Source organism: Nycticebus coucang, chromosome 5, assembly GCF_027406575.1.
Source record: "Nycticebus coucang isolate mNycCou1 chromosome 5, mNycCou1.pri, whole genome shotgun sequence".
Classification (NCBI taxonomy): domain Eukaryota; kingdom Metazoa; phylum Chordata; class Mammalia; order Primates; family Lorisidae; genus Nycticebus; species Nycticebus coucang.
Genome location: NC_069784.1, coordinates 16140872 through 16152725, shown reverse-complemented (window position 1 = coordinate 16152725; position 11854 = coordinate 16140872). Strand labels below are relative to the sequence as shown.

The 11854-nt window shown below is 40.1% G+C and overlaps 1 protein-coding gene and 1 non-coding gene across 3 annotated transcripts in view; one reads left to right on the top strand and one right to left on the bottom strand.

Moving 5' to 3' along the window:
* LOC128586691 (uricase) overlaps positions 1 to 11854 on the top strand; it is a 93631-nt gene that overhangs the window by 19202 nt on the left and 62575 nt on the right. The window lies entirely within an intron of this gene.
* Positions 5621 to 5748, bottom strand: LOC128587006 (small nucleolar RNA SNORA63). Its single transcript, XR_008380443.1, has one exon. It is a non-coding gene; the product is annotated as a small nucleolar RNA SNORA63 (small nucleolar RNA).

Here is an 11854-nt window from a genome sequence, read left to right as displayed (position 1 = left end):
ATTTCCTCCCAATTCCTCAAGGGTGAGATAAAGTAAAAAATGACTGGGTTTTATGTATTTGTCTGTTATGAGATAACACTATCACCACGGGGAAAGGGAACAATTCAGATAAATAGCATTCTCAGTTCTTTACTCTGCCTATACCCATCTGTTACATTGATTTCCTTATGGAATTGAGTAGTTGTAAATGTGGAGTACAGATGGCCTTTGCCTTCCTTCAACCTCTGAACTAATATGATTAGTTAACAGTTAATATTTACCATTGTTCTGGCAGTTTAAAATGAAAGGTAAAGTTTTTATGTACTAGGCACTGAAGTTAATGTTTTAATAGATTAGCCTAATATTAACATTTTGTTTTTCGGTTTAAAAGCTGGCTTTGCGATGTTAAAGTAATTGGATCAAGGTCACACCGCTGGTAATTTGCTCAAGGTTGGCAGAGTCAGGGTTTCACTCAGGCTATATGATTCCAGGGCTCATCTACTGTACTATTCTCCCTTCCACATTCAACTTGGCTCTCGTGGGGTGGCAAACTTAATTGATGCAAATGACACTATTACATTTTACATGTCCTTTAAGGAGCTTTGCAAAAATAGGGGGAAACAATAAAAACAAAAAAAAAAAATCAAACAGTATTAGAAATAAATGGAGGATGTGGAAAGAGAAGAAAAGAGGGGGCCAGCTAACAGGGAAGAATGTGGTGGGGTTAAGGACAGCTTGGATCTTGGTCTCTAACCATCACTGCCTGAGGCAGAGTTGATGCTTTAAAGGGAGTTTCACAGAGAATTGCCTGGCCTAAGCCACTGCCTGCAGAGTGGGAAGACATTTTTATTTTTTGGGTCGTTTGTGGCTCCTGAAAACCTTTCTAAGGATAAGTGTCAGAAAGGATGGAAAGAATGAGACCAGAGGATGGGATTTTAAAGTGATTAATGCAGAAAACTATATTCATTTAAGTGCTGGCAAGATGACAAGAAATCATTTTAATTCCTGTGGTGCTGCCTCATGCAGGCCTGCTCTGGGTATACCAGGTTCTAATAACTGGTGTGTATGGAACATGATTCTAACAAGGTCACAGTCACGTAGGGCATAGAGGCTGTCTGTTTGCAACAAAGGTCATCTTTTCCATCAGACTGTGATCAGCCAGCCACCTGCAGGACACCAGGGATGAAGGAATCTGAGCGAGAGGGCATATGCTAATACATCGCCATTCTCACACAAGGTCCTGCAGCTAGCAGGCCATTGTTCAACAATGCCATCTTTTAAAGATAAATAAGACAATATTTATTGAGTGCCTGCTGTATGTTGGGTTCCCCTTATGGAAACAACTATAGATATCATCCATTTAGGCATGAAATCCAAATAGCTTTTGTGGGGGAACCTCTCTCACATTAGTCTTTTTCTGTTTCACTTGTTAATAGCCTGGGCCAGGACCTCATCATCTCACATCAGTTCTGTTGTAAAAGCCTCCTAAAATGGAATAGAATAAAAAAGAATAAGCCGTTTTAGAGCTGAAGGAAGGCACATGATGTAATCGAAATCAGTTTCAGGGCTCAGGTAGACCCTGCCGGAGATTAACTTCCTGAATCTCTGCCTTCATCGTGGCGTTCCTCTGTCTTCTCAAGAATGCTGAGTTTGCCCGTGGAGTTGAAACCCTGGCTGGACTTTAAGTTCCCATCTTCCTTTGTGTTCCTGCTCTATCTGGCTATCTCACTCTTCCCAGTCTCCCAAACCACATCCTCTCCTCGAGTCAAGCCCAGCTCCTTACAGTTGTCTCTTCACATGGTGCCCGGTCTACCTCTGAGACTCTGCCCATGCTGTTTCTTCCTTCTATTATAGAATGTCTTTCCTCCCATTCCAACTGTCTAAATTCCACCCATCCTAGAAGAGCCCTCAGTTTCTCCCTCTTCATTAAAAGCCTCCTGACTGTTCCAATCTTCATTAATCATATCCCTCTGAACTGCTAGTACCATTGTAATGCTTCTCACAATTTATTCCCTGATTAGAGAATTTCAGTATTGAAAAGGATTTTCAGATCATCCTCAGTCTATGCTTGAATCCCCTCTAGCACGGTCCTCTCAAGGAGCTTTTGCTCTGCACTCAAACACTTTGGTAGATAGGCAGATCCTATCATCTTTTACATTCATTCATTCAAGCAATATTTACTGAATGACTAATGTTTCAGACATTGCACTAGGGGCTGGGGACTTCACAGTGAACGAGACACAAAAATCCACACTCCCTCGTGAAGATAAGACCATATAATGTTAAATGCTAAAATAAAAAAGTAAAACAAAAAATAAAATAAAGTAAAACAAAATAAAATAAAATAGAATAGAATAGTGTGTTGTATTAGAGAGAGCCTGGAGACACTAACTTTAAATAGAGTGACAAGGAAAAGACCCTCACTAGTAATCACTTTAACCCTGAGGGCCTTAATGATGAGAAGAGGCAGACATGTGCATATCTGGGAGAAGAGTTTTTCAGACAAGGAGAAAACATGTATTATTTTGAGGTGGCCTTGAATGTGGTGAGTTTGTGGATTAGGAGAAAGGATGATGGGGGGAGTGTGGGTGGGCGAGGGGTGGAGATGGTGCTGCAGAAGGAGCCCAGGGTAGATCCTGTATCGTTCTTGGACCACAGAGAGAGATTTCCACAACAGACTTTGTGCTTAGTTTGAGCTGAATCTGGCTCCCTCTACTTTTTATTCCTTTATACTAGAAGGTCTGCTTCTAAGCATCATTTGGAGCCAGTGTAGACCCAGTCGTCTTCCACAGAACTGTGTTTTATGTATTTGTGGACACCACCCATCCTGTCCCTAATGAGCCTGTTCATGGATAAACATTTTCATTGCTTTCTACTTTCCTTCTACAGTAGAAAGATGTTTTAGGAGCCCTCCTTATTCTCCCTAATTTCTTGTATATACTTCACTCTTTCTATATTTCTCATAACAATGGTGCCTCAACCACTAACACAAGGCAGAGTAAGCCTATCTCCTCACTCTTTCTAGTATATGTATCTGCTCTGTTCATACAAGTCAAGATGGCATCAGCTAATTTTTTTTCTAGCCAGTCACACTGTTGAGTTATGTTGACTTTTCTGCCCAAATCTCTGAATCATTTTCTATGTCATTTGCTACTAAGTCATATTTCCCTTCATCTCTGTGATGACCATTGCCTTTTGTTTTGTTTCGTTTTGATTCAAGGGAAGAATCAAGAATCTTACATTTATCTTTATTATATTTAGTATTATTCGATTTAACCCATATACCAGCCTTTCAAGATCCCTTGGGATGCAAATTTCTTCTTGGCTGGATCTGTTCTTTCTCTTACCTGCTTGTCATATACCAAGTTAATAAATGTATTTTGCAAATACTCACAAAAGTCATCTGAAAATGTTTCAAGAGGGCTAAGGGCAGAGCAATTATAAGATGAGGGCAGAGACTGTCTTTTTTTTTTTTTTTATCATGTATGGCTCATTGCAGTGCCTGTGATAGAGGCATTCAATTGGAAACGTTTATGTTTAATGCGTTCAATTGGAAAAAGTGCTTGGACTGTGCCATGGCTTGAATATCTTCCCAAGAATTCATATTGAAATTTAATGCTATTGTGATGGTATTAAGAAGTGGGACCTTAAAAGGTAATTAGCTCATGAGGGCAGTTAGTTATCATGGGAGTGTGGCCCCCTTTTTTCTGTCTTGTGCTCTTGTGCTCTCTCTCATCATGTGATACCCTCTGCCATGTTTTGACATAGCAAGAAGGCTCTCACCAGATGTAGCCTTTACATTGCAGGCTTCCTAACTTCTAGGATTGTGAGTCAAATAAATATATTTTCTTTATAAATTAGTCAGTGTGTGGCAGTCTTTTATCGCAGCAGAAAATAGACTAAGGAAAATTTGTTATTGAGAAATGGGGCTGCTGCTATAGTAATACCTGAAAATGTGAAAGCAGTTTTGGAACTAGGTAATGGATAGAGGCCAGAAGAATTTGGAAGAGTGGGCTACAGAAAGCCTAGATTTCTGTGAATGTAGCATTAAGGGGGATTCTGTGAGGGCTCAGAAGAGGAGAGCTATGGGGAAAGTCTGGAACTTCTCAGAGAGAACTTCAGTGGTTGTGATCAGAATGCTGGTAGAGATGTGCAAGTAGGGTTGGTCTGATGAAGTCTTAGAAATAAGAAAGCAGGTATTAGAAACAAGATTAAAAAACATCATTATTATATAATTGCACAGAATTTAGCAGAATTGTGTCCTTGGATGTCTTGGACTTCAAAATTTAAGAGCAATAAACTCAGATGTCTGGGGAAGAAATATCTAAGTAGTAAAGTGTTCAGGCTGCTGTGTGGCTAATTTTATGCCATGTGGTGAGATGTGAGTGGAAGAAATAACTTAAAGACACAATTTAAAATTAAAAGAGAAGCAGATTGGAAAGATTTGGAAAATTCACAGCCTGACAGTGTAAAGGCCGAAACATGATGTTCAGGAGAGAACACTAAGGGTGTGGCCAAGTGACCATTGGCTAAATAGATTACCATGAGTAGAAGGTCATCAAAGACTGGGGGACAAGCACTGCAAAGGCATTTCAGGGACTGTCAAGGCTGCCCCTCCTTGGGCTCTAGGAGGGAAGATTAATTTCAGAGGATGGGCCAGGGCATCTCCATGGGCTCCGTCCCTGGAGCCACTTCAGATCTTTGCCTCCTGCATTCCAGCATGGTGCTCCTTGGCCACCCCAGCCAGGGCTCATGGAGACACAGGTACAATTTGTCTGTACTGCTCTGAAAGATAGAAGTAAGTGGTAAGCCTTGGTGCCATCCATGTGATGCTAATTCTGTCAGTGTGTGGAATGCAAGAGCTGTGGAGACATGACTTCCACCACCTAGAATTTAAAAGATGTCACAGACAGTCTTGAGGCCCTGGCTGAAGCCTACTGCAGGGCAGGGCTGCCACAGCGATTTTCCACAAGAGATGTGCCTGTGGAACTGTGGAAGTGGAACCATCCTCAAGACCACAGATCTATAAAGCCACCAGAGTCCAAGTCTAGCCTCAGAGAACTGCAGTCATGAGACTCCAACCCAAGAAGCTGAAGTTGGGCTGAGCCTCGCAAAGCCAGGGAGGTGGAGCTGCCTGAGGTTTTGGGAATCCAACCCCTGCCCCAGTGTGCCCAAGTTTCAGGACAGGAGATTGTTCTCCATCTTTAAGACTTAATATTGTTTTCCCCACTGGGTTTTAGGCTTACTTAGGACCAGTTACCTCTATCTTGTTGCCTGTTTCTCCCATTTGGAATGGGAATGTCTATCCTAGACTTTATTTTAGAAGTAGATAATTTGTTTTGATTTTGTGAGCTCGAAGCTGGAAGGAATTTGCCTCAGCATGAATCATACTTTGAGTTCTACTGTATCTGATTTAGATAAGACTGTGGACTTTTGAGTTGAGGCTGAAAAAATTTAAGAGTTTTGAGCGTATTGGGATGAAAGAAATGTATTTTTTTTTAAACAGAAAATGATTAAGTTTTATGTAACATAATCTGTCACAGAGCTGCTAAAGGAAAAAAAATGTTTTTGAGACTAAGCAACACAACCTTTGACAATGTTCATGTTGTGGCACAATTTTCACAGTACTCCCAAAGGATAAATGTTTGAGACCAAGCGTCTCTGTCTTACTATGGAATGGAGTTAGACAGAGATAGTTATGTATCAATTGCTTTAAGCAGGGGGAATGACAATATTAACAACTCAGTTATATTGTAACAGGACCTGCATGAAAGAAACGTATTTCTTATGTAAGAATGATATGAGTTTTGGGGACTGAGGACTGAATGCTATGGTTTGAATGTCTCTCTCAAAGCTCATGTTAAAATTTAATTGCCATTACGATGGCATTAAGAGGTGAGGCATTTAAGAGATAATTAGGTCATGAGGGCAGAATCCTCCCATAATAATGGATGAATATCATTATTATGGGAGTGAGTTAGTTGTCATTGGAGTTTGGCTCCCTTCCTCACTCTGTTCTGTGCTCTTTGGCCTCTCTCATCATGTGATGCCTTGCTGCCTTTAACGCAGCAAGAAGGCGCTCACCAGAGGCAGCCCCTAGATCACAGACTTTTCAGCCTCCCAAGTCATGAGCCAAATAAATCTCTTTTCTTTACAAATTACTCAGTTTGTGTTGATCTTTAATCTACATGACCTTCCCCATCAAGGGCATAAGCCCAAAAGTTTAGTCTTGGCACACACTACTTTAAACTCTCTCCCAAATATGATTGCCTTGGCTTGGCCTAGGGCTAATTTTCTTTGGTGTCATGAAAAGTCCACTCTTGGTCCAATTATTTTTTATTTTTGGAGACAGACTCTCACTATGTCACCCATGGTAGAGTGCTATGGCGTTGCAGCTCACAGCAACCTCAAACTCTTGGGCTTAAGCGATTCTCTTGTTTCAGCCTCCCAAGTAGCTGGGACTGCAGGTGCCTGCCACATCAGCCAGCTATTTTTTTTGTTACAGTTGTCATTGTTGTTTTAGCAGGCCAGGCTGCGTGTGAACCCGGCACCCTACCCACTGAGCTACAGGCATTGCCTGTTTATCCAATTATTTAGAGCTAGAGAGAAAAGGGTCATTTGGTATAAACTTCTCATCTTCTTTTTCCCCTATTCTCTCCAGTTTCTGGAAACTACTGCTTTACTCTTAACTTCTGTGAGATCAATTATTTTAGATTCCACATATGAGGGAGGTCATGGGGCATTTGGCTTAATGTGCCTGGCGTGTTTCACCTGGAAAACTGGTTATCCACATGCAAAAGAATAAAACTTGACTGTGAACTTTTACCATATACAAAAATCAACTGAAAATGGATTAAACATTTAAAGATAAGACTCCAAACCATGAAACTATTAGAAGAAAACACAGGGAAGACAGTGCATGACATGGATCTGAGTGAAGATTTTTTTTTTCTTTCCCCACAAGACCTCCAAAGCATGAGCAATAAAAGCAGAATAAACAAATCAGATCACATCCAACTAAAAGCTTCCTCGCAGGAAAGGAAACAACACAGTGAAGAGACAACCTACAAAGTGGGAGAAAAACATTCACAAATTATGCATCTGACAAAAAATATCCAGAGTTTACAAGGCACTCAACTCAATAGCAAAAAAAAAAAAAAATCTGATCACAAAATGAGCAAAAAGACAAGTATAGATATTTCTGTAAAGAAGGCATACAAAAAGCCAACAGGCACATGAATAAATGCTCAACATCACTAACCATCAGAAAAATTCAAATCGAAATTGTCCTACATCAGTTAGAGTGGCTATTACCAAGAAGACAATAAACAACAAATTCTGGCAAGGACCTGGAGAAATAGGAACGCTTTTACCCTGTTGGTGGGAATGTAAACTAGTGGAGCTATTATAAAAACAGTATGGGATTTCCTCAAAAAATTAAAATAGACCTTCCATATTATCCAGCAAACTCACTACTGGACTTACTGCCAATGGAAATGAAGAGACACCTTCACTTCCAAGCTTATTGCAGTACTGTTCCTAACAACCAAGGTGTAGGGTCGACATCAGTGGATAAATAGGTAAAGAAAATGTGATGTATTTGTGTGTGTATCTTTATATATACCTATATATACAGAGACTGTAAAAAATGTATACCCAGTTTAAGGAAGGAAAAACCCTGTATTAAAATTGTAATACTCAATATATACCAATAACAAAAGATGAATACGTCTTTTGTAACAAAAGTCACATTTGAGCACCTCCTGTAACTGGAGAAGTCAAATGTAACTTGATTAATTACAATTTTAACATAGTTTTTTCCTTCTGAAAATCATGTGTACATTTTGGGGGGGTACCCTCTGTATATAGGTACATATAAACACACTATAGACTACAAGGGAGCCATAAAAAGGGATGTAATTCTATCATTTTCAACAACTTCGATGACCCAGAGGACACCATGTTAAGTGAAGCAAGTCATCTTAGTATTTTAAACCATAGTTTAAAACTTAAAATTCATTCACTAATATCTCCCGTACTCTCTCCCCTTCTCTCCATTGTCAGATGCGTAATCAATAGAAACATCCCCTATAGTTTCCTTCCAATGATGTCATTCTCTAAAGATACTTTCTCAGTCTCCCTGCAGGTGTCAGCAGGACTGGGTAGCAGTCCTGGGCTATGCTTGAGGGACAGCTCCTTGGCCCTTTGCAGGTTCACTGACCGTTACTCACATGAGGCAGATTGACTAATAGGAAAAGCAGCATGCAAATGTGTGTGCTCTATATACATGGGAGCCTTCAGAATGAAGACCTCCCCCACAGTGGGGTACAGAAACTTATATATCATCTTGAGGTTACAAAAAGAATGATGGCTGAGTGCTCAGAGCATGGCCAAAACCAGATTCTGGTGATAAATCAGGTTTTATTGTCAAGACAGGTTATGGGTGGGAGAAAGAAGAGGCTTGCCTCTTGAAGGTGGTCTTGCCATGTAAATGAAAACTCACCGCTAGCAGCCCTCAGAAAGAATAGATGGTAGATGTTTCTTTCAGATCTTTAAAGGGGTTGGACTCTCAGTTAATCTTTCTTAGATTTGAACAAGGATTGGTTTGGCTCCATTGATGCAGACTTACTGTAGATGCAAATTTCTTCCCCCAAAGACAGCTTTATAGGGCTTCTTCTAATTTTTGGCCCTCTGGCAGCCATCTCAAAATATGTCAAAGAAATAAATTTGGGGGTAAAATATTTTTATTTCCTTCAACAGGAACCATGCCCTTAATGGGTATCTCTAGGAGGTCCAGGGGCCAGTGTCGCCTTTCTCTTCTCTGGGCATGTCCCTATAGGCCTTATTCTGTGGAATCTGACTTTTATTCTCCTTTCCTTCTTGAGATTGTTTTATTGAGCTTGGGTTGCAGCCACTATTCTAGAAGGTCTGGATGTAGTTTGTAGGGGAGAAGACTGTTTCTACCTATTTTTTTTTTTTTTTAGTCCAATAGAATTTCTTCACCTTTGCTTTCCTTTTTCTTTCTTTCTTTCTTTCTTTCTTTTTTTATTGTTGGGGAATCATTGAGGGTACAATGAGCCAAGTTACACTGCATGCGTTTGCTGGATGAAGTCCCCTGGCATTCTTTTTTTCTTTCCACTCATGCCTCCATATACCACTGGATCCAGTCCTGACCCTCCTTAACGACAGGACTGTTCACTTTTTGATTTTTCTCTTATAATCCCATTTTATTGGAATTATTTCTATCCAAATGCTCTCTATGAGGCCATATTTTTTTCAAGCTTCTTTATATTTTCAAGCATGTGAGTTAGCTAGATAGCATTCCACATATTCATAGCTTATATTTGCTTCTGACAAGAAGACAAAGTCATCTTTGTCTCTGTTTGTCATTGAACTACTAAGTGTTTGCATTTAGATAAGTCCCAGAGCCATGAAGTCTCAGGAATTTTGGTTGGTATTGAGATATCAAGTTATATATTATCCTATATTGCCTTGTGTTGTGGGGAAATCCTGGGATGGCGAGAAAAACTGCCCTCCAAACTGAGATGGAGCCAAGAGACCAAAGAAATGACCCAGACCAATCAAGTTTGGTGTGTTAGACGGTTTATGAGCCATCGCTCACATAAGGCTCATTCCCAGTCAGGGTGGGGATCCTCCAGGCCAGTGTTTTTCAATGTTTTTATCTCACTGCACACTTGACCCCATAGTTAAACTTCCATAGCACACTTGAATTATTTTGATAAAAAAAAAAAAAAGAGTGAAAACATTACGCTTACTGTGCTTTGAATGTCTTTTGAAAATAATTTAATTAATGATCTTCAAAACTTTTTGTGACACCTAAGATCCTGTCACGGCACACCAGTTGAAAATCACTGCCGCAGGCCCTCACTCCTGGGCAGCGGCAGGAGTTTTTCAGAGAGTAAAATCCACACTGCCTGCCTGTTCGTGGAGCCTTAAATCCCTTTCCTTTTTTTTTTTTTTTTTTTTTGAGACAGAGTCTCCTCTGTTGCCCTAGGTAGAGTGCCATGGGATAGTCATAGCTTACAACAACCTCAAGGCAGCTCCTCCTGCCGCTGCCTCCCAGGTAGCTGGGACTACAAGTGCTCACTACAACCCCATCTAATGTTTCTATTTTTAGTAGAGATAGGGTCTAGCTCTTGCTCAGGCTGGTCTCAAACTCCTGAGTTCAAGCAATCCACCTTCCTCAGCCTCCCAGAGTGCTAGGATTACGAGCCTGAGCCTCCACGCCTGGCCTTAAATTTCTTTCTGGCAAGAAATACAGCGGTCTCTTTATATATTTACATACAACACCAGGTAAGCCTACACAGTGCTTCCCATTAGGCTGGACTTTAGTATTACGATTAACTGAAGGGTATGAAGGCAACTCAGAAGTTTAAAACGGTTCAGACTAGTCTTAAGACTTATGACCAGCTACACAAAAGGAGCTGCTTAAGAATACCTTTTGTGCTTTGTATTTCTTTCAGCCGTTTTGTTTTGATCTATATCTTTAAGTTCAAAAGAAAGCGGCATGAGTTCTGTTAAACATTAAAGACCAGTGGTAGGGAACTCCCCTGGTCTCGTTTCCTTTTATTGTCTATTAGAGTTAAGACCGTGACCTTGCTGGTCAGCTAGACCTTTATGATACGAGCAAGTTATTAAAACTTAGTTTCCTTGTCAGTAAAATAGGGATAAAAATTCCTAAGGCATAGAATTGTTATGAAGATTAAATAAGAATTTAATTAATCTTGAGTTAATGAATGTGGGTTGAATGTTGACTACATAGTAAATGTCAGAAGTGCTGGCTCTATTGTTGTGATTACTGTTGCTCGATTGTAAGCTTCCTGAAATCGTGAATCATGCATATCTCAAATTTCATTAAGCAATTAGTATTTAACATGATTTCATTGATATTCATTGTAGGAACCAAGGCCTCTTGACCCCCTCAAGTTTCGCTGAAAAATCACTGACATTGAGGCAAATTGGTGTACAGGAGAAAGGCATACAATTTTATTTAATGTATATACCTGGGAGCCTTTGAGAGCACCTGGAGTGAGAATAAGATGGAGTCCGTCAGGCTGGGGCTGAGACATCTGGTCTGGCCGGTTGAGGTCCTACGTGACCTTTACTTCACATCTTCCATCCTTCTTGTTTGTAAATTTTGATTTAACCTAAAAGTATATATCTTAAATGCTTTAAGGAAATTGATTTAGGAGATTAACTTTTGAATTAGAATGTTGTTTTATGGATCTTGGGATTGTCAATTATTGTTTATTATGGGTTGTGAATTACGGTGATTACTGTTTTAGATAAGTGTTAATTACTGTCATTTAAGATAAGTGTTAGTACAGTTCTTGCTTTTAACTTTTATGTATAAAACTGTGATTGTGAAAATAGAAGAACAGAATGGTCTTGGAGAGGCTACTCTCACTGTTCTCCAGAACCGCTGGCCTTCTGATAAAGTTTGGTGGACTTTTCCCTGTCCCTGCATATTGGCTGACAGTGACAGGCAGTGGGACTCTCTTCGTTGGGTAAAACCCTCAGAACAAAGACCCAAAGATACAAAGGAAATTGTCCATTCCGATGCTTAGGTTCACAAAAGAGTGCGGACACCGTGTAGAAATATGATTGGACAAAAAGGGTATGATCTGATATCATAGACTGAGCTGGGAAACCCAGCACGGGCTTTCTCAATCTTTCTTGTCTCCTCTGAACATGAATTTTTTCCTTGAGAATGTGGGGCAGGACTCTCACTGGACTGGGGGTCTTATGACCTATAGTCAAACAAAGGAGAGCAGATAATTTCTTTATGACCAGTTTTGACATGGAATAATTTCAGGTTTTATGACTAGCTTTCTTGAAAAGGGGCTTTGGTTTT